The sequence below is a fragment of the Sinocyclocheilus grahami genome, unplaced genomic scaffold (assembly GCF_001515645.1).
Source record: "Sinocyclocheilus grahami isolate Dianchi unplaced genomic scaffold, SAMN03320097.WGS_v1.1 scaffold159.1, whole genome shotgun sequence".
Lineage (NCBI taxonomy): Eukaryota > Metazoa > Chordata > Actinopteri > Cypriniformes > Cyprinidae > Sinocyclocheilus > Sinocyclocheilus grahami.
In genome coordinates, this window is record NW_015505338.1 from 1,053,658 (window position 1) to 1,078,451 (window position 24,794).

A 24,794-nucleotide genomic window follows, 5' to 3' on the forward strand; every position below is an offset into this window, starting at 1 on the left:
CACGGTGGACTGACCGCGGAGACCTTCTCACAACAACACAGACTAAGTGCAATTAAAGCTCTTCGACCGTCTTTGTCTAAAATTTGACATGGTGGCAGAGGGGGACATGACTGCGAGCCTATTGTTTTCCAGGTTTTGACGGAGGATATGGCTTAGCACAAGTAGAGCTTAAAATTCCATTTGTCTAGGAACTGAATCAGACAGAGGGTCTTAATGCAGTTGTGCTCCTTCAGAGCCAAGAGGAAGCTGGCAGACTCTGAAGGAATGTGTGAGAACAGGTCTACAGGAAGGAGTTGATCTGCATTGGTCTCAGTGAATTAAGAAAAGAAGGACATACACGGACATGAGATATGATGACTGGCTCGTTTTTAGATGTGGCAACAAGCCACACATTTGTATGTGTTTACTGCTTTGTTTTACCACCCAAATCACTAAAGTATTGTGCATAAATGTAACAGACAAAAACAGTGCTAAGTACAATTTACACGTAACATTTTTTTTTTCTTTTAGGCTGGTTCTAAGTGCTCGGTTTTGACAAATCCGGCAGATTACAGCAATTTGGCGTACTTTACACGACTGTACAATGTCACTCCACCATTGCGATCCAAACACCAGAACTGGCTCTTTAAAATTACAAAATTGTCTAAATACATGCCTTCATCATTTGATGAATTACCGCTGCTATGATCATTAGAACATAAACACAAACATCTCATTTTATTAAAAGTCTGCTTATAATTGCCTCCTAAATTACCGCCAGCTTTTCGCGGGTGGTAATACCCAAATGCTAATTGCGCCAATCAAACAACACTGACTTATTTGAATTCGGTGCATTCTATAATAAGCCTCATTTGCATATAAAGGACAACAATGATGATGAAATAATTGACATGTGCCTGGTACAGCAATAAACTGGTGCATTAATGTTTCTGGTCATGTTGAATGAGTTGTTGGATTGTGAATAATACTACTATAGTGAAAAAAAATAATATGCATACTGTGTGATGAGTAGCATATTTGCTACAATAAACATCAATCAAAAAGTTTTCATGTCAACTTTCTAATATAGCTATAATTCGTTTTTTTATTAAAATTCATTGTTGAAATATAAACATTTAAACATGGCTGTCATAACTTGACATATTTACTTTAACATGCATTAAATAATAACATATATATATATATATATATATATATATATATATATATATATATATATATATATATATTGGAGCACATAGGCTATATTTTACAAAACACTCCTCTCTAGAGTTCGCTTTTTGTATAGGTTCAAACGAGTTGAATATGGCTTTCCTGAGGTAAATGTACGTGACATATTGCTCAGCGTTTCTTGACGTCTTTTTGTGGTTGAAACATGATTACACGAGAGATGAAACATTACATTAAGTTGTACTGTATCTTTCAGCATACCTTAAGTTAATTTAAGTGTTTATCTTCGCTGTAATGAGTAGTACTAACGTGGAAGTGATGACAGTTTCACGTGGCTACGTGCTGCCTTTTGAAATGAGGTAATCTGTCACGTAACATTAAAGAGCGCCAAAACGCAATTATTGATCGAATTTCACGATGAAATGACATATTTTGAAAGTGAAATTTTATTTGTTGTAAAAAAAAAAGTTTCAAAGCAGTAAGCCTATAGCCAATATTGGATGTGTGGTGGGCTGCAAATAACTTTTATTCGCTCATCAGATGAAAACAGCATAGACCTAGACTATTTCTTTTTAAGATAAACCACTGGCAAGAATGCAGAGGTCATTGTGGATGGTGACACTTTCCGGCACTATTTGTAAGTCCAAAGTTTTTTAACATTTACACAGTGGTCCCAAAATGTATCTGGACACTTAAGCCAAACTTAAGAGGGACATATCATGAGGAATTAAACTTTAATCACACTATGAAAACATACTTTAACTTCCAGAACTGACATTTCAAAAATGACATTTCATCACTTATTGACATTTAAACATTTTCAAGTGTCCTAATACATTTGGCGCCAATATGTCATATTTGGGGAATGTAACATTTCTTGGAATGTAGCAGAGAGACAGCTATTGCTCAAATGTATGGTATGTGCAGACATCTGCCATGAAGACGGGCAGGAATTTGAGCAGGCCAGCGCTTCGCCCACCTGAGCAATTTGGTGCAGTGATGGGCGTTCAGAAAAAAAAGGATGGTCCATCTCCTGTGGGAGCGGGTGGGCTTGAGGGGCATGCTGGAAATCTGAGTAAACAGCGGCTGTCTTTTGCCTCCTGCACCAAGTGCAAGGCTAGCTGGGAGATTTATAGTTGTCAGGGTTTGTGTAAGAGGCCTTGGAATATGTTCCAATTTCAGCTTCCCAATCAAACCCAGCTAATGTAATAGCCCCATCTCAGGACCGCCCGCACCCACCTACCAATCCCCGACCCCCTCCACCCAAAATAAAATCAGTGGCCGCAGCCAGCCCAACAGACCGCAGGTGCGCGCTCGGCTATAACGCTCATTTTCAGCAAGCGCGCCGGCGAGTGGGTGAAGAATGGAATCATGGGAAACAGCGGTGGCTCTCATAAACATTTTACAAGGATGATTACGTACTGGTTAGACTGGAGAAATCTCTAGCCACGGTGAAATCAATCACAGTCGGACCCCTCTATCGTAACTGCAAACAATGCTCTACACTGGACGTGTGTATTCTGGTGTGTTTAATGCAGGCATTGTTGCTCAATCACAGTCGGACCCCTCTATCGTAACTGCAAACAATGCTCTACACACTGGACGTGTGTATTCTGGTGTGTTTAATGCAGGCATTGTTGCGTAATATTTGTGTCAGTTCATTTGTGGTGCAAGCAAACAGATGCTTTACGCATTTTGGGTTACTGTGCTGAATTAGGGTTGGTTTCCAAATATAGTATTGCTTTTTCTGATGAATGTATTTGGAAACAGATACACAAAGTGCTTTTCTTCAGATGTTTTGTAACTGACTATGAGAACATGGGCTTAGGTAATAAAATAAACCCTGCTAAAAAGTAGCTTAAAATGAACAAGCTGGTTAAATTGGTCTCTTTGAAGATTTTAGAATGGTTTTAGACGAGTTTAAGGCAGAGAGCTTAAAGTGCCCCATATTATGCCATTTCCAATATTGCCTTTCATGCAGTGTGTAATGTAGCTGTATGTGAATGTACAGTAAACGATCTGCAAAGTTGTAAAGCTGAAAATAAATAAATAAAGTTATTGTCTCCCAAAATAAAGAATCGACTCTGAACAGCTGAAATTAGTTGTTATTTTGAATCCCACTTCCGTGATGGTTACACGTCACAGGGTAGCAAATTTGCATAATTCCCGCCTATGTTCTAAGTTGGCCGGCCGCGAACAATTTGACCCCGCCCACAAACACGTCATTCTACTGACGACTGCTTCTCTAATCTCGGGGAGTTCAACACGGGATTCACAAAATGCTTGCTGTTGAAAGATGGATCAGTATCCTGTTTATTTGGACCAGCTGCTCCACTGAATCACAACCTTGTAAGTATGATAAATAATACATGTTTATATTTTCTATAGAGCGTTCAAAATACAGAACTATTGAAATAGGTGTATCATTTCCGACACGCGCTGTACACCGTAGACCAATCACAATTAGGCCATCTGACCAATCAGAGCAGAGCTGGCTCACGGAAAGGAGGGGTCTAGAGAGACTGAATCTTTGAACTGCTTCGAACGAATCGTTTGAGAATCGCTGGAGATGGTTACACGTCACAGGGTAGCAAATTTGCATAATTCCCGCCTATGTTCTAAGTTGGCCGGCCGCGAACAATTTGACCCCGCCCACAAACACGTCATTCTACTGACGACTGCTTCTCTAATCTCGGGGAGTTCAACACGGGATTCACAAAATGCTTGCTGTTGAAAGATGGATCAGTATCCTGTTTATTTGGACCAGCTGCTCCACTGAATCACAACCTTGTAAGTATGATAAATAATACATGTTTATATTTTCTATAGAGCGTTCAAAATACAGAACTATTGAAATAGGCGTATCATTTCCGACACGCGCTGTACACCGTAGACCAATCACAATTAGGCCATCTGACCAATCAGAGCAGAGCTGGCTCACGGAAAGGAGGGGTTTAGAGAGACTGAATCTTTGAACTGCTTCGAACGAATCGTTTGAGAATCGCTGGAAAATGAGGTGATATTAAATGCATATTTTAAGAAAACAAAAGCGTTTTTTGACCTTGCATGCATGTAATCCGTTTGTAGGAGACTCCCAAACAACCGTAAAAATGGCATAATATGGGCACTTTAACACCAGTTGCCACAAGGAGAAAGCAGCTAGATCGTCCTAGATCAGTAAATAACTGGTGTAAGTAAAATATCTGTAAAAATGTGAGTAAAGCCCACATTTGGTCTATCAGTGAAAATATGAAACGGTTTGGCTTATCATACACATTAAATATGTATTCATATACACTTACAATGATTAGCATCATGTTTCAAGTATTATCATTTGCATTACGTTTCATGCAGCATTTACTTCTCCAAACAACACTTGCATTATGTTCGCAGATATTCAACTGTCAAAGGTGATGACGTCTAGCTACTAAATTATAGAGGTTTACTGCTATGCTAGCATTATCAACAGGTAAAATCATTTACCATGTTATACCCACCTGTCTCTGCAAACTTTCTGAGTTAAATGCATTAGCACATTGCATGCTAATGAGTGAGGCAATCATTATTATCATACTGATATAAAGTAAGAATATCCCAAATCCCGACTCTGAATAAAAAGCAGCATGAGTCCACTTGTTTCTTTCATGACATTCAGGTAACCAATCTTGTCAATCTAGCATGCCAATCTTGTGTCAAAACAAATTACAGGCTGTTTCACTGTGGCAATCTAGTTAAGGTCAAAAAAATTCTATGTAAGTTTCCAAGAAAAAAATGTCTCAACAAAGTTTAGGTTATGCCACATTTTTTATGTATGTTGCGATGGACAAAAATACAGAGGCCTTAAACCTCATACTGCCACTTATTGTTGTGGAAGAAGCATTAGGCAAAATAAAATGTTTTGGCTACCAGTGCCATTGTAGAAGAACTGGTTTTCTGGTGTATTTGTCAAGCAATACACAGCAAATTCTACACCTTTTCTTTTGCTGCTAGATAAAGCAGTAGCCCTAACCGTCATACTAACATCTACTGGTGTGGATGTACAATCACACATTTTCAGTTATCATTTCCATTGCAGAAATGCCTATAAATGTTAATCACGGTTTTTGGTTTATATTTTGATGGACAAAAATACAAAGGACTTGAATATTATACTGACACCTACAGGTGTGAGAGAAACATCATGCAAAATCAGTGTTTTGCACGCAAATATTTCTGGCTACCAGACTAGCCTACACTTTTAAATACCCTTTTGCAAGCATATTTGTCGCCCATGACTAATATATTCAGCAACCACAAGTAATTTTCTGATGTTTTATTTTTTTTATAATTGGTGATAAACATTCCATACTGACACCTACTGGTGTGGATGCAACATCAGACAAAGGCAAACATTTTCAGTTACAAATACCATTGCAGAAATACACTAATTGAACACTATACATTTTTTTTTTTACATTAAGATTTTTTGTAATATCCTTTGAATTTTCACATTTTTGAATTTAAGTTGCCTCTTAAATTGCAAATACGTTTTATTTTTTACTACAATTCAATTTTTTTAAAGACTTGACCTGACTTGACGCATTATCTTGAGCTCTCCAGAGATAGTCAAAAAACCCGCACAGTGTGGCAGTAAGTATGCGAAGAGAAAGGAAGATAGAGAGAGGAAGATAGGGAGAGGAAGATAGGGAGACGGTGTCCTTTGGGAGAAGGCAGAGGTTGTGAGCACAGTGGAGACAGACAGACAGTATAGGTGACAAAAAAATTTATGATGCAGCAGAGCTCCAGGCACAAAGGTCCCTGACAGGTGAGACCATATTATAGATGAGCTGTGCATGATGATGTCGGCAGGTGTGTGGCAAATGGATTTTTTTTAAAGATGATGGTAAATTATTTATAAACACAATCATAAGTATCTGAGAATAGGCCTCATGGTTAATGTAAACGGAAATGTTTTTGTTTGTAATTTTTAAGCAATTTACTTCACCTCTGAAATGGTCTTTTCATCCAAAGTCACTCAGACACTGAAAATAATGTTAACCAATCCGAAAATATCTCTATAGGCATTCTTTTAAGTTATCTGTAGATGTTTCCATCTAGAAATGAACTAAAAAATAGATACAATTTTATGTATAAAGTGATTTACATTCTGTTTTATAAGCTGCGTCAAACTTTGCGTCTGCCCTAGTTCTTGCAAACAAATTTAAACGCCCGCATTAAGATTGACTGGAGTTTGTTGCCATGACACTTATGTGTTATGTATGTTTCTTGTACATTGTGAATTCTTGCTTTCGCCTGCCAATTGCATTTCTCACCATTCTTTTTGTGAGTATATTGGGTCTGCCTAGTTTTTTTGTCCATTTGCCTGGATTTTGTTTTAGAAAATTAGATTTCAATTTGAATTTGTCTACCTTGACTGATGTTGTCTTCTCTCAATAAAGTTGCAAATGGATTTTGAACTACAACCTGAATCAGCTACATTACGCCCGAGAACATTTTCGCAAGCTAACTGATGCCACTGGGTACGAGTTTTCACCTTACTATAAAATCAATCACAATGAATGTTGAGTTAAAACGTCTCAGAGATTGTAAGATTTTACTGTGAGTTTTAACATACCCTTAGTTTTCAGTCCCTCTCTTCTAATTTTTCTGCTGGCTTAGGCTGAAGGAGTTACCTTTTTTTCCCCTTGTACCAGCACCTGGTTGTATAAAACACACCATCTGTGTTTTATTCAGCTGTCTCTGACTACTTGGAGGGAATGGAGTTGCGCTTCTGTAGCAAGTACAGTAATTACACAAAGCTCCATTAAATACTAGGAATGTGAGAAAGACCCAACACAGATGTTACAGTGAATCTGCAGAAAACTAGTGAATAAATAATGTAGGATGGTTGGCAGTGGGTGCAAAAGGAAGAGAAAGGACACACTAGGGGTGAGGGGTCTAACCAAAATCTTATATGAACGCATAATACAATGATACAATAAAAAATAGATTATCAGTATAACATAAATGTTCTTAGTGGAATTCCTGACTGTTGATTGCAGACTTTGCTATCTTGCTAAATCTAAGCACGGTTTGAGATTATTGTTGAGATCTGACACTCAACAGGAGACATGTTTCACACCAGGGGGGGCAGGGAAATTGCTTTATCCTTTATCCTATATCCTTTAATAAGACCGGTTTATTGTGTCTTACCTCCTGTTTTGAACTATACTACCCTACGAGTTGGTCAAACAGTGGTTTTAACCCAACTGCAAGGGCCGAATCCCAACCTCTGTTATTGTTACATGGCCGATGATTTGGCCTTGGATCAGCACGCTGAAAGGCTGCCAAAGAAAACCAGCATGCCATAAACAAATCAGTATTCACCTTAGCACAAGCTGCAGTTTGAAGATCTATTGTCAGAATGACTTTTCTTGAACCTTCTTTCTTAAGTGCAGTCATGCAACAAGATTACCTCATTTGAAATGCCTCTCCCATACCTGTCAGACCAGCGGCAGATGCGCGGCTAAGATTCCAAACACCATCACTGGATTTAATCCAGGGCTGAATCTGCTTTGCTGTTTGTAACTCTGTGGTTTTAACTCCGTTTTCTGTTCATGCCGCAAAAATAACCCTTGAGAACAATGTGGGCCCAGCCGACAGAATCCAAAAGGAGTGCTGCAGTCATTGCGGCGAAAAGGGTGTGTGAAGAAAGATGGGCCGATGTGAAACAGTGTCTCTTTGGCCACTATTTTTGATCTTCTCAGCCACATGTACATAAGCATAATCATAAATATCTCCTGCCAATTAGGACATCAGAGCTACGGGGTAAGAGTTTTATCGCCAAGCTTTGATGATGCTTGATATTTATATTGTGAGTGTTATACATAACTGAGGAGTGTGAACTGCTTGTTGGTTGAAGGGTTGAAATCTTCACACTGTAAAAGTGTGATTCTCAAGCATGTGGAGATTCTCATGTCAGAGCAGGGAATCAATTCTGGCATGTAAAAAAACAATGCACATTTGCTGCAAGAGAAAAGATGACAGACATGTATGTGAGACTGGAGCATGCACTGCTTCAGTTCCCTCCTTCAACACATTAAGGGGTTCAATTTGATGTGTTTGATTTCCCAGCTGTAGAGTCCAGATAAAACAAGTTCAAGGTGGTAGTTGTGGTTTGAAATATGCTTGTTGTTTTCTAACTGGTTTAGGTCATTGGGGGGTACCATCTTGCATATTTCAGCTAAAAGTTAATTTTGTCTACATTTAGAAGTACATCAGCATTTCGATTAGCCCAAAGCTATGGTCAGATATGGTCTCTGAGGTGGTCATGATTGGAATATGCTAGCTGGTTGTTGTTACACACTCATCAGCTCATAGTCAAACTGATCTACTGACATAACCACCTTGAAACCATCTTAAGATGGTAGCTCTAGTTTAAACATGACAACTGGAAACTAGCTGCTTCATGTAAGTCACCATTAGCTGGTGCAAGATGGTTTAAGTTGTCAACCAGCTGGATTACCACCTCTGACAAGGGTCCTGTTGAGAACAAAAAAAGGGGGTCAAGCTGGTCTACCAGTTAAGCGAATTAAGCCCTACCAGCTAGTAGTTGAACTGGTTAACAACCTAAACCAGATAATACATGCTAGAAACCATTTTATGGTAGTCTATGTGGTTTCACATATAGTTTCTGGTCTCTAACTGATTCATCATGGCCATTTGCTGAACAATCATAGTTTAGAACAGGGGTGTCAAACTCAGGGGTGTCAAACAGTTCCTGGAGGGCCATTGTGCTGCAGAGTTTAACTCCAACCCTAATTAAACACACCTAAACCAGCTAATCAAGGATTTCAGGATCACTAGAAACTTCCAGGCAGATGTTTTTGAGCTGGTTGATGCTAAATGCTGTAGAATAGTTGCCCATGACACATGTGGTTCTGTTGGTTGACTTGCTGAACTACCATCTCAGTCAAGGACTCTACATGGAGAAAACAGTTTAAACCAATTCAAATTGGTTTTACTAGTCACTGGAACAAGGTAGCTGGTTGGTTGCTGGTCCAAGATAGTCTACAAGGGTAGCCAGGTTAACCCCAGCAGCTGGGAGTTAAGCTGGTCAGCCACCTAAAACCACCTTGTACCAGCTTATGGTGGTTGGAATTTCAGAGCTGGAGTCTAAAGCCCAAAACATACTGCACGGTTTTAGCAATCCTATAAGATCACTGCATGTCACACTGTGCGACATGGATCTAATAAACTTGGCTATGACATGTGTGTAGACTGTATGACGATGACACCTATTGACTCATCCGATACGACACACGCTACTATAGAAGAATAAACGTCATCAGTATGCGCGAGTGGTAAACAAAAATAACACTACAAATCACACTTTAGCAGTTGTATTGTTTATTTGTGCTGAAAAAAAGTGGAAGCGGCGAAAGAGGAAAAGATAAGAGCTTGGGGTAAGCAGTTTTATGTTTTAGCGCCATTTTGCGTTGATTTCATGTCACATTTTTAATGGTTGGTCAGTAAACGTGAAACGTACCAGCAAACAAACTGTGTGATGATCATGCTGTATCGTAGGCTATCTTTGGTCGCAAGACTGTCTTTGAACCTCTCTTACTGTACGACACAAGACCACCGATTAGGAGCCATGATCACAGAAATCGCCACGATTGTTTCACGATGCCAATATTTCGTCTGTGACAGCCGAAAATCATGCAGTGTGTTTAGGGCTTAACTGATTCATGATGGTCATCAGCTGGTCCAAGATGGTTTAGGTGGTTGACTAACTGGATTATATTGGTCAAGAGCCCTGTTGGAAACAACAAAGTTGTTAAGATGGTCTTTGGACAGAGTTTGAGACCACTGGTTTATATGGTTAACCAGCTTGACCTAAATCTTTGTCAAGGGCCCTGCTGAAGAAAAAAAAAAAGTCTACCAGCTCACCAATTCTACCTGCTATGAACCAATTCATCAGTTGCCCACCAGATAGTAGTTAAGCTTGTCAGCTACCAAAACCTAACTTTTTTCAGAAGGGACTTGCACTCATAAGACTTAAAAAAAAACAATCACAGGAAATGTGCATTAAACTCCTTGTATGCACATGTCTTTAGTTTAGTTGATGCAGAACAAGCCTCACCCTCCAACAGGATATTATAATGTTTGGTTAATGTTGGTCCCTTTTCATTTCAACCACATATAAGATGCAATGAATCAAAGAGGGTTTTGTTGTCAACAGTACCCAGAGCCTGCTTCTGGATGTAAGACAACCTCAGATGAAGGGTTCGTACCCCACACCATTAATCGCCAATATTGTTAAATAGGTGTTTCAATGACTGTGATTTCTACTGTCTTACCTGCAAGTTAGTTCTGAAGTAGGTATTGATTTTTTTTCCTGCAGTGAGTGCAGCTTCTCCCTTGATAATAGATCGCAAAGTGTAGGGTTTTCACATCTGTATGGGGCCATTTGACTTGTCTGCTAGGTCCTTCAATCATTCCCTAAGTTATTATGTACAGTTAGACCAAACCATCTTACAAAGCCTGGACAAAAGACATAACACGTCCTCATAACTAGATTTGCATTTATGCAAGTAAATACTGGCGATTGCAAAGCAGTAAAAACTTGTTTTGTTCTTTTTTGTTAAAATCTTCCAAAAAGAGAATAAAGCCACAGCGGAACTAATGGACTTCAGAAGAAGCAGGTAGGCCATTATGCTAAATTTTTCAACCAAAATTGCCCACATATGACTGAAATTATCAACTAAACGTCAGTATGTTGTGGTTCAAGCTGATTTAATCACAGACAATTGCCGACAAGTGTATGTGTACATTGATGCCACATTGTCGTCATACATAAATTAGGTGTTTTAAAGGAAGACTCAAAACCGTCAACACAGCCTGCTCAAGCTGAGTTAATGTGTTATGTGTCAGTTTGTGCCCGCCGGTGGTGTTATTCGTGGAATGGAGAAGTATGTGCCCGTGCTTTGATAACACACGCTGCTCTTGCTGATTTAAATCAAGGGTGGCGTGCCATTGTGCAGAGAAACAGGCAAACAGAGGGGCCTTTGTGTGTGTGAGGTGTGTATGTGTGTGACGAGATTAGGCTTGCCAAAGCCCACCCTCTAAAATGCTTACAAATATTGTGCAAACCACCATTATAAAACCAACACACTTGGTGAAAAAAAGGTATTTAAAAGGCTAATAGTGTATAAAGATTTAGATATCAGTGGTTTTGGAAGGCAAAGAGTGTGTTTGAAACCCAAGGTCAGGCTCTTGTCTAGACAGCTTAGTTAAAATGGTAAAAGGAACTGGTTTTATTGACAACTTCATTAATATTATACTTGATTTCAAATGAATCATGTACAGAAAATAGCTCTTTTTTTTTCTTCAGAGGAATGTGAGGTCATTGAAATAGATGCACGATCAAATTCTGGAAGTGCCGGATCCGGATCCAGCCTGTTCCGGCACAAATTATGCCCTGCATGCTTCCCCTCCAGTATCAGCTGTGCATGTGAATCAACACCGAAGGCAACATTTTCTCAAAAATATAACATTCACAAGAATGATACATTGTTTACTGCAATTGTGATTCCTTTGCAAGTACGTTTATGCCTCCCCTGTGCCACATTAAAGTCTGTTTAAATGCACTTTTTCACAATATATGCCTTTTCCGGTGTAAAGACCGCTCTAGAGAAAAAGCCTACCACAGATTTTTTGAAATGCAAAAGCAGCCTAAATTTATCAAAATGTATTTTCCATTAAATGTAATGATGTAAATTTTTTTTTTTTTTTTTTTTAATGCAAAAAAGTGCATTATTACACTGGCATTCCAATAGGACTGTGGGATAAAGCAGTGCTTTATATAAATTGTCAAATCCCACAAAATGAGTGTTGCTTAATTTTACATTGCCAGCAAAAAATCCTTGTGAGTATATTGTAAATATATCAAATATTCAATATTTACCTCCTAGTTAGATAGACCCAATAGATGCACTGAAGAAAGTGGTGGATAACAATATTGATGTCGCTCACACATTATAAAGATCTAGGAATTCCCAAGTGTGTAGACTGGGGTTGCTATCCGATAATCACCAGCATCAGACATAAACCATTTTCAAATGTCCTGTGGTTGTGAGAGGCATTGGGTTATTATGATGGTGATGGCTATATCAGGAAGATGAGGGGATCGTTATACAAATTAATTGAATAATTTATCAAGCGAATCCATGATTAGTCAGGTCTGAATCAATGGAGTACAGGCAAATGTGCTTGATTAGACGATCAGGCTGATCCGTAACTAGCAGACAGTCTATGATGAGCCGATACTCTGTTCTGAGTGCTCATAGCAAAGACTTAAATCAGTTTATATCAGCATTGACACTACAGCTACCATTTTGATCATGGTGTATAGATGAAAAGATTGATAGACAGACAGAATGATACCTAGATAGAACTATAGCTAGAACGATAGCTACATCCACAGACAGACAGACAGACAGACAGATGATAGATAGATAGATAGATAGACAGACAGACAGACAGACAGACAGACAGACAGACAGACAGACAGACAGAATGATAGACAGACAGACAGATGATAGATAGACAGACAGACAGACAGACAGACAGACAGACAGACAGACAGATAGACAGATAGATAGATAGACAGACAGACAGACAGACGATGATAGATAGATAGATAGATAGATAGATAGATAGATAGATAGATAGATAGATAGATAGATAGACAGACACAATGATAGACAGACAGACAGACAGATGATAGATAGACAGACAGACAGACAGACAGACAGACACACACAATGATAGACAGACAGACAGACAGATGAGAGATATATAGACAGACAGACAGACACAATGATAGACAGACAGACAGACAGACAGACAGACAGACACACACAATGATAGACAGACAGACAGACAGATGAGAGATATATAGACAGACAGACAGACAGACACAATGATAGACAGACAGACACAATGATAGACAGACAGACAGACAGAGAGACAGACACAATGATAGACAGACAGACAGACAGATGATATATAGATAGATAGATAGATAGATAGATAGATAGATAGATAGATAGATAGATAGATAGATAGATAGATAGATAGATAGACACAATGACAGACAGACAGACAGACAGATGATAGATAGACAGACAAACAGACAGACAGACAGAGAGACAGACACAATGATAGACAGACAGACAGATGATAGATAGATAGACAGACAGACAGATGATAGATAGATAGACAGACAGACAGACAGACACAATGACAGACAGACACAATGATAGACAGACAGATGATAGATAGATATATAGACAGACAGACAGACAGACAGACAGATATTCACACATACATACAGACAGTTGGGAGAAAGAGTTAGCTGACTAGCTAATCTTGCTAAACACCAGCTTGGCCAGGATGGAAAATCAGCTAGAACAGCTTAAACCACACAAGACGAGCAAACCACTTTAGGCTGCTCTCTTAAAATCCTCCAGAAAGGCTGCATAGAAAAAAAAATACATAAAAAGGAAAAAACATATCTCAAAAACAGGCCACACAAGCGATAACATATCTCTCCATTTCTGTTACTAGCCTGCAGCCAGGCTTTCTCCAGCCATCATAAATACGAATAACAGCTACACTTACATGCTAAACCACATCGCTAAACGCAGATCTGCCCCACACTGCGAAGCTAAAAAGATTTTTTTCATTTTGTCTTTTTTTCCTCGACTCTGCACCAGGATATAGCTCCTAGCATGTTAACACCATTAGCCACACCACCGATTGCGCTAGGAAAGACACTTATCAAACCCCTCAGTGCTAGCATCTCAGCGGCTGTGCCAAAGGCTAATTTGCTAGCAGGAGGATAGCAAATCCTTCCTGTTTATTTTATTATTATTATTTTTTTAAATGTACAGGCCAAGGGGTATTTTTAACCACAGTGTGTGCGGAGGCAATTCTTCTTTCACTTCTAGATCAGGTAGATCAGGAAGCAGGTAACAGCACAAACGGTGGGAACTTGTAACTTATTTGATGGTATTCATTGAGAAAGAACAGTTTGGGGCTTGTTTTTATCCATCAGAAGTTGAATGAATGTTGAAAAGTGGTTGTTAAATGCTATAATTTAAAGCCCTAAACCTAAATATTAAGCTTTAGTGCGAAATTGTTCGTGCATGGTTCGTGCTACGAGCATGAATAGAAACTCAAACCATGTGGCTTGTGTAAAAGTAGTCTGCTGTTATGTTACATATGTTAACCCTAACATATGTAGCAACATGATACCATTCACTCACAACACTTAAGTAATTACATATAACTGCTTAGCATTGTAGGGGCAAAGTTTACATAGGTATTAAAATATATGGACTTTTCTGTAGTAAAATTAATTGATAATTTTTTCATTCATTAATTTATACATTTTTTAAATGTTAAAGTGATACAAATGCCCTAATATAATACTGAAGAAAATAATATAATACTCATTAAAATAATGACATTTCTAAATTTCTTTGAACAAAAAGGAAATGTATTTATTTAGTTATTAATTAATTGATTTATTTATTTATACTACTGCACCCACTAAATAAATACATACATAAAATTGGGTTCTGTATTTAATCATTCAGAATGTTTATTTATTTATTTATAATTCACTCACTCCCACTTACACTTACTCCCAAAAAATAAATAAATAAATAAAAATTAATTTATAACTATTATTTATGCAAATTGGTTTATTATTATGTTCATAAATGCAAAAATAAAGCCAGTGTAGTTAGATTTTTACTGTATTATTTATTTCAAATAGTTATTTAAAATATAATATTTTATGTATAATAAGTATTTACATACTGTGCCATATATTACAACAAAACATAATTATTACCAAATAATTTTAACAAAACAAATTTTAAGAAAACAGATAAATGTTTGCCCATAAAATAAGACATGAGGGAATAAATAAATAAATAAATAAATAAATAAAAATTCATCCATTCATTAATTTATTAATTTATTCATTTATGTATTTAATGAGTGGGTGAAGTATAAATAAATAAATAAATACATAAATAATAATAATAATAAATGTGGTCTAACTAACATGCAGGAAATATAAATATAAATACCTATTAAATACAAAAAATCTCTTTCTAAGAAAGTGGTTCATATGTTTTAAACCATAAAAACGCTCTAATTTATCATTGACCCATCTTTCTAGTGGTTGTGTTTGGCATTCCCACAGCGTTTATCCCACCTTCAATCTCACTTTACATTTCACAGGGGTCCTGAACGATCCAGACCTGGACGGTTTGAGAACAGACAGACCCGGATCTTCTGAAATTGCGGCGTCTCCTGAACACGAGCAGGCCTGCCAACTCCCCTCAAAGCCCAAGAGGATGATTAATGGGCAGGTAAAGACTTCCCGAGCCACGTCTAGATACCTCAGCGCGCAGATAAAAGTCAAAGCGTATCGTGGGGCCAAACGTGCTCTCTCAAAAGTGCTAGAACACAAAGCCTCGTCAGAAAGCTTTCTGCATTCTCTGCAATCCTCAACACGTTCAGACAGGTAACGGATGCCGTCGAAAACAGCCAGAGGACTCTGTCTTTTCTCTTCTTGCTACATCAATTTGGTCCTGAAGACAGTGACTTCACCTCGTGTGACTCTGAAGAGTGAAGCGACATCAAAGATGCACTGAGCAAATATAAGCTATATGCAAATGAGTGACTGGTGGTTGCCAGAGAGTCGGGTTAATTGGGGAAAGGAGAGCTCCAGCAATCTGTTTCATTGCTTTTTGCTCTCTGCGCGGGAAAGATGAAAGACGGAGCCTGGAAGTTTCCCTCTTCTTCTGCGCTTGTCGGAGCTCAATACAGCTTGTTTGTTGTGTTGCGCTTCTGTATCTGCAGGACACGGTTTGTTCAGAAGTTGACTGTATGTGGAGTTCACAGGGAGGTCTTGATCTCGATGTTGAGAGCTGCTCGTGCGCTCCTGGATTTCTTTAGTGACTTGTAAGCACGTGTGAACCGTCTTTGAGAGAATGCAAGTGTGCGTGATACAGTCAGGAAGAGATTCTGTCTGTCTATCATTCTGTCTCTATCTATCATACATAATAAAACAACACACATAATAGTAATAAATAAAAATAAAGTTTAGTTTCGTTTGTTTGCTTATTATATACATTTAAATGTTCATGATGAAAATATAAATAAATATTCAAATCAAACAAATATAGCCATGAAGTTAGATTGTCTATTTATTTATTTATGTGTTATGAATGCACTTAATAAAAACAATGTAAGTAAATAAATAAAGCTGGTGTATTTTTTTATTAATTCTAAATGTACATAATAATACAACAAATGATATTAGTGATAAATACGCAATAATGCTAATAAATAAAATATAGCCACTGTAGTTAGATTATTTTATGTGTACATACTAATCAATCATTGTAAACTAATAATAGTAATAAACTACACCAGATTCATTCATTTGTTCATTCAGTCATTAGGTAATAGTAATTGGCAATAATTCTAATAATTAGATTAATGCTGCTGTAGTTAGATTATTTATTTATTTACAATAAATATTAGTACTAAATAAGTAAAAGTAATTAGCGATAATAAATTATATTGTAAAAAATACACAGTAATTCTAATAATTAAAAGGTAGCCATTGTAGTTGCGTTATTATGAATGTACATCCTATTAAATCAACAAACACATAATTTACTACACCAGATTTATTTTAAAATCACACACAACAACAACAACAACAATAATAATAATAATAATAATAATACAATAAATATTAGTAATAAGTAACTAATAGTAATTAGCAATAATTCTAATAATTACAATATTGCTGCTATAGTTAGATTATTTTTTTATTTTGTATATAATAATTAAACAATAAATAACTAATAGTAAAAAATAATTGTGCCATATAATACTATTTATTAAAAAGTAACAAAATAGATACTACTACTACTACTACTACTACTACTACTAATAATAATAATAATTATTATTATTATTATTATTATATAAATAAAAAATAAAAAATTTGTAACAAAACTCATTACCTATATATTCACATTGGCACTGGCACAATTATAAAACCCAGAATAGTAATTCTGACCAGTGCCTTCTTAATTGGTTTCAGACTGATTCATTAGAAAGACCTGCGGCAATCAAGTGATTCATTCACGAATCGGAAAAGCACATTGTACTGTATATGAGAACGTTTTGACTGTCTCAGCTAAAATACATACATTTTGCCAGAGTCAGCAGTGATGCAGCAGTGATCCTGAAGAGTGGTGAAGGAAAACAGGACTCCTCCATTCAAACATGTTTTAACCCCGAGGTCTACACTGCAATCACAGCCTATTCATTCAATTCCACTGGAGGACCTGGATGAAGCCTAACGCACAATTAAACTGATTTAATCCCTGGATACGGTCTCATTATTTTGCATCAGAAGTTGTGGGAGAGGTGAATTGGCGTGGAATTAATGTGAATTATTCTAAAAGTGAAAAACACACACTTGGAACTAATTGACATCCCACATGGCAAAAATTTAAAATAAAAGAGATGTGTGGAGAGGAGCTGATTGTGTAAAAGGGAAGCGACACTATAATTTTAGATCATTATCAAACTATCTTTCTGAAGTCAACATGAAAAGCTATTCGCAACCCAATTTACTTTCAAAAAACAGGTTATTCAACAAGAACTATACAAAGTGGGACTCGATTTATATATATATTTTTTATTTTTTAATAACATGCACCAATAGATCACACACAGTCAAGCCAGGAATATGCATTAAGGAAGTAAATGGGGTCAAATTTGATTTCATGTAGATCTTAAAAACAAACAAACTAGATTTTCTGTGATTTTTGCAAATTAAGGCAAATTATTATTTATATTAAACAAACAAACAACACGGACTATATTTATTTTATTATTTGCATTATTTTATTATGCATGTTCACAATCAGTGCAGTACAACGCAACCAGTAATTTAGCATTTGTAGCCCACCAGCATGACAGAAAATTACTGATGTATTCATATTAAACTTTCAGCTCTTCTAGTTGGAAAGGAGCGTTTCCATGGTAACCACACAAAGAATGTGCTCCTGAGAACTGAACTGAGCGCTTCCCTTTCTCTCTCCCAGACTCTCTTTCTAGGTAATACATATCCGCTTGAAGGTGACGTCACTCCTGCTTCTGGCTTCTGAACAAACTGACCAGAATATATGGGAAATTATAAATAGGGTCGTCACAAAAGCCATCGTAATGGAGATTATTGTGCCTGATTTGTTCAGGAAATGTTCATGTGATGTGCTGGAATGAGAACTATACTTCTTAATAACTATACTTATTATTATATAATAATAATAATAATAATAATAGGTAGTGTGGTTAGATTATAATTTATATTAAACAAACTACACTTATTATATTTATTATTTGCATTGTTTTATCACAGTAAATAAATAAATAAATATTATTTATTATTGATTTATTGTCAATATCAATATTATTTATGTATTGAATGTACAAAATAAAACTATGTAAAATAAAAATAGCAAAAATAAATAAATCAGTGTAGTTCGATTATAATTTATAATTATTAAACAAAAACTACACCAGAATCTTACTATTATTTATTTACATGATTTTATTTAGATTATTATGCACATTTATTGTAAACAAACAACTATTCATTCATTTATACATTTGATTTATACATTTGTAGTTATTTATTCATTTGATTTATTTATTATTTTATTTATTTTTTACCTCTATTAAAGGAATAGGTAAGCCAAAAATGATTTTTTTATTTTATTTTTTATTTAGCATAATATTTACACCAGCAAAAACAATTCTACACAATATCAGGTCCATAAAGCGAGGGAAAAGTGTGCAGATTTCAAATCAAAATGACATATTTTTAATCAACTTTATATATATATATATATATATATATGTATATGTATAAAACTATTTATTAAGGGCTTTAAGGAATCACTGAATACTCACAGTGTTGGTAAACAGGATCTGTTTCTCCACAGCAAGCTGGAATTTTACACAACACAGCACATCCCCATCCATAGGATTCTCCAGGGGAGCAGCTGTGGACTTTCACAGGCATGACCCAGATCCTCAGATGGTCAGCTGGGTCTGGTTCCACACACTTTGTCTGGGTTATTACGTTCATTTTGTGTTCTAGCATTTCCTCTGAAATGGTGTCATCGGCCAATAAGAATGCATGAATGCGTTCTGTCCGTTCACGCAAAGTGATTTGAGCCTAACCGAAATAGAAACTCTTTACAAGACAGCTCTGAAATACTCTACATGGGCAGCAGGCAATGTCTGGCATTAGCAAGTTGTTAAGCTAACAACTAGATTCTATTTGAACAGCATTTAACTATTTTAAAGTATACACTTTAAATTTTGATGAAGTATACTTTGACTCCATCAGCCATCTTGGATACGTTTGCAGCACAACATTATGGGTGGGCCTTATTCATGCAGGCTATGCTGCTTTATATTTTGGACATAATGAGATATCCAACCAGGCCCAAATGGAATATGTGGACTTTTCTGCCATTTAAATGGCAAATATTCCATTATATTGCCGTAGACATATTGCCAGTGCCAGATTTCTTTTGGAAAGCTCTTGAAAGTGTAAAATGGACTTTTTCCCTGTCTGCTGCTTTTGATGTCAAAGAATCAGTGACTTCCTGGCCTCAAGCAATTTAATCAACTCGGGCTCATTGGGAAAAACGTGCCTGTGGCGATGTCTGTTCAGTCTTGTTCGTTTTGAGACACTTTTGAAGCGAAATGTCCAGTTAGTGGCGCTAAAAGCTTAATGCTCTATCCCGTTTTTTATTTAGCATAATATTTACACCAGCAAAAACAATTCTACACAATATCAGGTCCATAAAGCGAGGGAAAAGTGTGCAGATTTCAAATCAAAATGACATATTTTTAATCAACTTTATATATATATATATATATATATATGTATATGTATAAAACTATTTATTAAGGGCTTTAAGGAATCACTGAATACTCACAGTGTTGGTAAACAGGATCTGTTTCTCCACAGCAAGCTGGAATTTTACACAACACAGCACATCCCCATCCATAGGATTCTCCAGGGGAGCAGCTGTGGACTTTCACAGGCATGACCCAGATCCTCAGATGGTCAGCTGGGTCTGGTTCCACACACTTTGTCTGGGTTATTACGTTCATTTTGTGTTCTAGCATTTCCTCTGAAATGGTGTCATCGGCCAATAAGAATGCATGAATGCGTTCTGTCCGTTCACGCAAAGTGATTTGAGCCTAACCGAAATAGAAACTCTTTACAAGACAGCTCTGAAATACTCTACATGGGCAGCAGGCAATGTCTGGCATTAGCAAGTTGTTAAGCTAACAACTAGATTCTATTTGAATAGCATTTAACTATTTTAAAGTATACACTTTACATTTTGATGAAGTATACTTTGACTCCATCAGCCATCTTGGATACGTTTGCAGCACAACATTATGGGTGGGCCTTATTCATGCAGGCTATGCTGCTTTATATTTTGGACATAATGAGATATCCAACCAGGCCCAAATGGAATATGTGGACTTTTCTGCCATTTAAATGGCAAATATTCCATTATATTGCCGTAGACATATTGCCAGTGCCATATTTCTTTTGGAAAGCTCTTGAAAGTGTAAAATGGACTTTTTCCCTGTCTGCAGCTTTTGATGTCAAAGAATCAGTGACTTCCTGGCCTCAAGCAATTTAATCAACTCAGGCTCATTGGGAAAAACGTGCCTGTGGCGATGTCTGTTCAGTCTTGTTCGTTTTGAGACACTTTTGAAGCGAAATGTCCAGTTAGTGGCGCTAAAAGCTTAATGCTCTATCCCGTTTGAAAATAATGCACCACAAACACTAAACCAGACCTTAAGTCAAACCAATAGTGTTAACAAAAGCAAATGTGAGATAAAAATGCATTTGAGCTCTTTTATCGTGGCTCGTGTTTCATGGGACTCGTACACTCTTAGAAATAAAGGTGCTTCAAAAGGTTCTTCAAGCGATGCCATAGAAGAACCATTTTGGTTCTTTAAAGAACCATTCAGTCAAAGGTTCTTTAAAGAACCATCTCTTTCTTACCTTTTTGTAATCTGAAGAACCTTCTTTCGCCACAAATAACCTTTTGTGAAACAGAAAGGTTCTTCAGATGTTAAAGGTTCTTTATGGAACCATTTAGACAAAAAGGTTCTTCTATGGCATCGTGAAGCACCTTTATTTTTAAGAGTGTACCCAAGTGCTCCAAATTGCAAATGCGACACTGTACCGGGTGTGCTACCGAGCGAGTTTACTACATTACAAAAGCCATATACTTATGGAGCTGGTTATGTGATGCAAATACCAAAATGTGTTATTTTACAAATCATTCACTGTGTTAAAAGAGTTTTGAAGTCATATAACATAGTGTTGTATAATGAAAAGTCTTTATTAATTGATAATTTGCCTGTGCAATCTTAATTTGTGTGACAGTGTTAATTTCGTCAACGAAGATGACGACGGAAAATATTAGTTAACGAACATTTTTGCTGTGACTAAGACAAGACGTTGAGGAGCTAAAACTAATATCTGATGATAAAAACTATGACGAAATTTATGCCGCGTCTTTGTTAACAAGACGAGGCGGGACTATAATGTTATTTGAGGACTACCAGACATTCAAAATACATCCTATAGGTTACTGTCTTGTCCTTCAAAATGTGCGTCCCTGTCATTAGATTGCAATCGGATAAGGGGAGTTTGCATATCTAGTCACGCAGGCTATGCTGCTTTATATTTTGGACATAATGAGATATCCAACCAGGCCCAAATGGAATATGTGGACTTTTCTGCCATTTAAATGGCAAATATTCCATTATATTGCCGTAGACATATTGCCAGTGCCATATTTCTTTTGGAAAGCTCTTGAAAGTGTAAAATGGACTTTTTCCCTGTCTGCAGCTTTTGATGTCAAAGAATCAGTGACTTCCTGGCCTCAAGCAATTTAATCAACTCAGGCTCATTGGGAAAAACGTGCCTGTGGCGATGTCTGTTCAGTCTTGTTCGTTTTGAGACACTTTTGAAGCGAAATGTCCAGTTAGTGGCGCTAAAAGCATGTTTGGTTTTGTCCAAAACAGATGAATGTGAATCGTTTTTTTTTTTACACTGATTGTTGTATGCATCGTCTCAGTTCAGAAACAAAATGTCCAGTGAGTGTGAACTAGCGATCTGAAACAATGGCCTCAGCACCCGAAGGGGTAGGGATAAGGTGACCAGACGTCCCGTATTTCCCGGGAGTCACAATTTGTTGACGATTAACTGAATGTGTGTCAGTATTACATGCATGCCTTCCATCTTAAAGGGACAACATTCCTAATTAAGTACCTATCCGTGTCATTAATGTTAACCAACAAAAGATGTTAAATAAATGTGTCAAGTAAACCTACTGTATCTGAAAAAAACGAGTTTAATTTGTATCTCTTTCGTATTTGTTTTATTGTCTTATTCTGCTTATTTTTCAAAAATTATAAATTATATATGAAGAACTATAATTTGTATAAGTTTCTCCCTTTTCACTACTGTTAAAGGGATAGTTCACCCAAAAATTAAAATGGTCATAATTTATTCAAGTTTTTCCAAATTCAATCCTTCATTTACATTTATCATAAGCTTAATTGATTTGGTCTAAATATAGAAGAATTAATGACTATATTTGTTTGAAGACATAAATAAAAAAAATAAAAAAATTTTGGTAAATGCAGTTTGACTAAAAGTAATGACTGAAAGTTGACAAAAATGCAATGACTTTTCTTCGACTAAAACTATGAAAGACTCAAATGACTAAAATTATTTTTAAGACTAGGGTGCTTTCACACTTGGTTCGATTGCTTGGTCCGAACCCGAGTTCGAACCCCCCTCCCCTGCTGGACTGTGTTCACATTATATTATTTGGGTTCGAACCGCGGTTCGTTTGCATCATCAAGCCAGCAGCTGTTTACCCCGTTGCTTAGTAACGATGGCACAGGAGAAGACGGCAAAATGCGTAGCAAGGCTCTCTTCAATTTTATATTTATATTTTTGAACCGTTGGTTTTGTTTCCAAAACTTCAGTACATATCGGCACTTACGTCTGCCTTATGAATGTACTACAAATGCTCTAAAGTACTCTGAAGGTGAACAGAAATGAGATATACAGCTCTCTGCTTGCAGCGCGTCAGTCACGCTCGTCAAGAAAGTGAGTGAAACACACACATTTTTATCAAATGATACGTCATTAATAGCGGTTCACTTCCGTGATTTGGTACGATTGTGTTCACATCAGCAGCGAACCATACCGGAGTTCACTTGAACTGTACCCCAGACCAACCTTTTTAAGTGGACTCGGATACGGTTCGCGGGTGCGCACCCGAGTTCGGAAGACAAGCGTCATATCATCCAAACGTACCGAACTCTGACGTCAATCGAACCCGGGTGCGCACCAAAAGTGCTAGTGTGAAAGCACCCTAAGACTATTAAGCATTTTCATCTCAAGATAAAGACTAAGACTAAATCAAAAATGCCTGTCAAAATTAACACTGTTGTGTGAAAATGACTAAAAGTTTTTGGTGCTTCACTGCCGTTAATGTTCATTTTGTCTGGAAACTGCAGTGAATTGTATGTACAGGTATATGTTTGGAGCCTATGTAGATTTTAATCGTTGTCGATATGAACGCACCATAAGGCAGAATCTTTACTGGCTGCTGTTTGGACCGGCATCGAAAATTATTTCCTGGTTGGCCGGCTTACTTGGGTTTGGCACCCTTGTGAACCCGAGATCTGTTTTGAGTTTGCTGTGATAAGAGCGAACATGATATGAAAGGAAAATCAAGTCCTGGATACGTCTAAAAGGGCAAATTCTGTATTGTGTGTGGAAATCCCCCCTTGGTTTCCTTTGCTTTCCTCAGCTGTCAGTTTAGGCCTCTGAATAGCACAGCTGCGTTCCTACCTGCCCTCGCATGAACCGCACGTCACCTCACAATCAGCTCTGTGCTGCTTCCCGGGGCGGTACAAAGTCAGAAAATAAAACGCTAATCATCCATAACCGTCCCCCTCCATGTCATAGGGAGAGTAAAGAGACCATCCAACAAAACATAAATGATTCATCAAGGGCTTTTACTCGTTTGCGCTCTTATTTTCCGCTTTCCCCATTCATTTTATGGCATCTTTTTTGTCCTTCCTGTTCGGGTGGAATCACAGCCTCTGTTTTCACTTTCGTGTCAGCAGCAGGCAGACAGCTCCAGTTTTTCGTTGCTCCATTTTCGGATGAACAAAGCCAATCCAGCTGTGTTGTCAGAAGGAGATGATTCTCTCATTCTTTCTCTCGCTCTCTCTTTCTATTTGTTTCTCACCACCCTCCTCTTTTTCCATGCAGTTAACACACACTCTTCTCGACTTGGCAATAAATTCTGTCAGATTTAATAAAAGGCTACATCTCTCACGCCGTGTACGGCAGTTTGCAGGACTCCTGCTGGGTTGGAGAGGACCCACCTGTCCTAAAA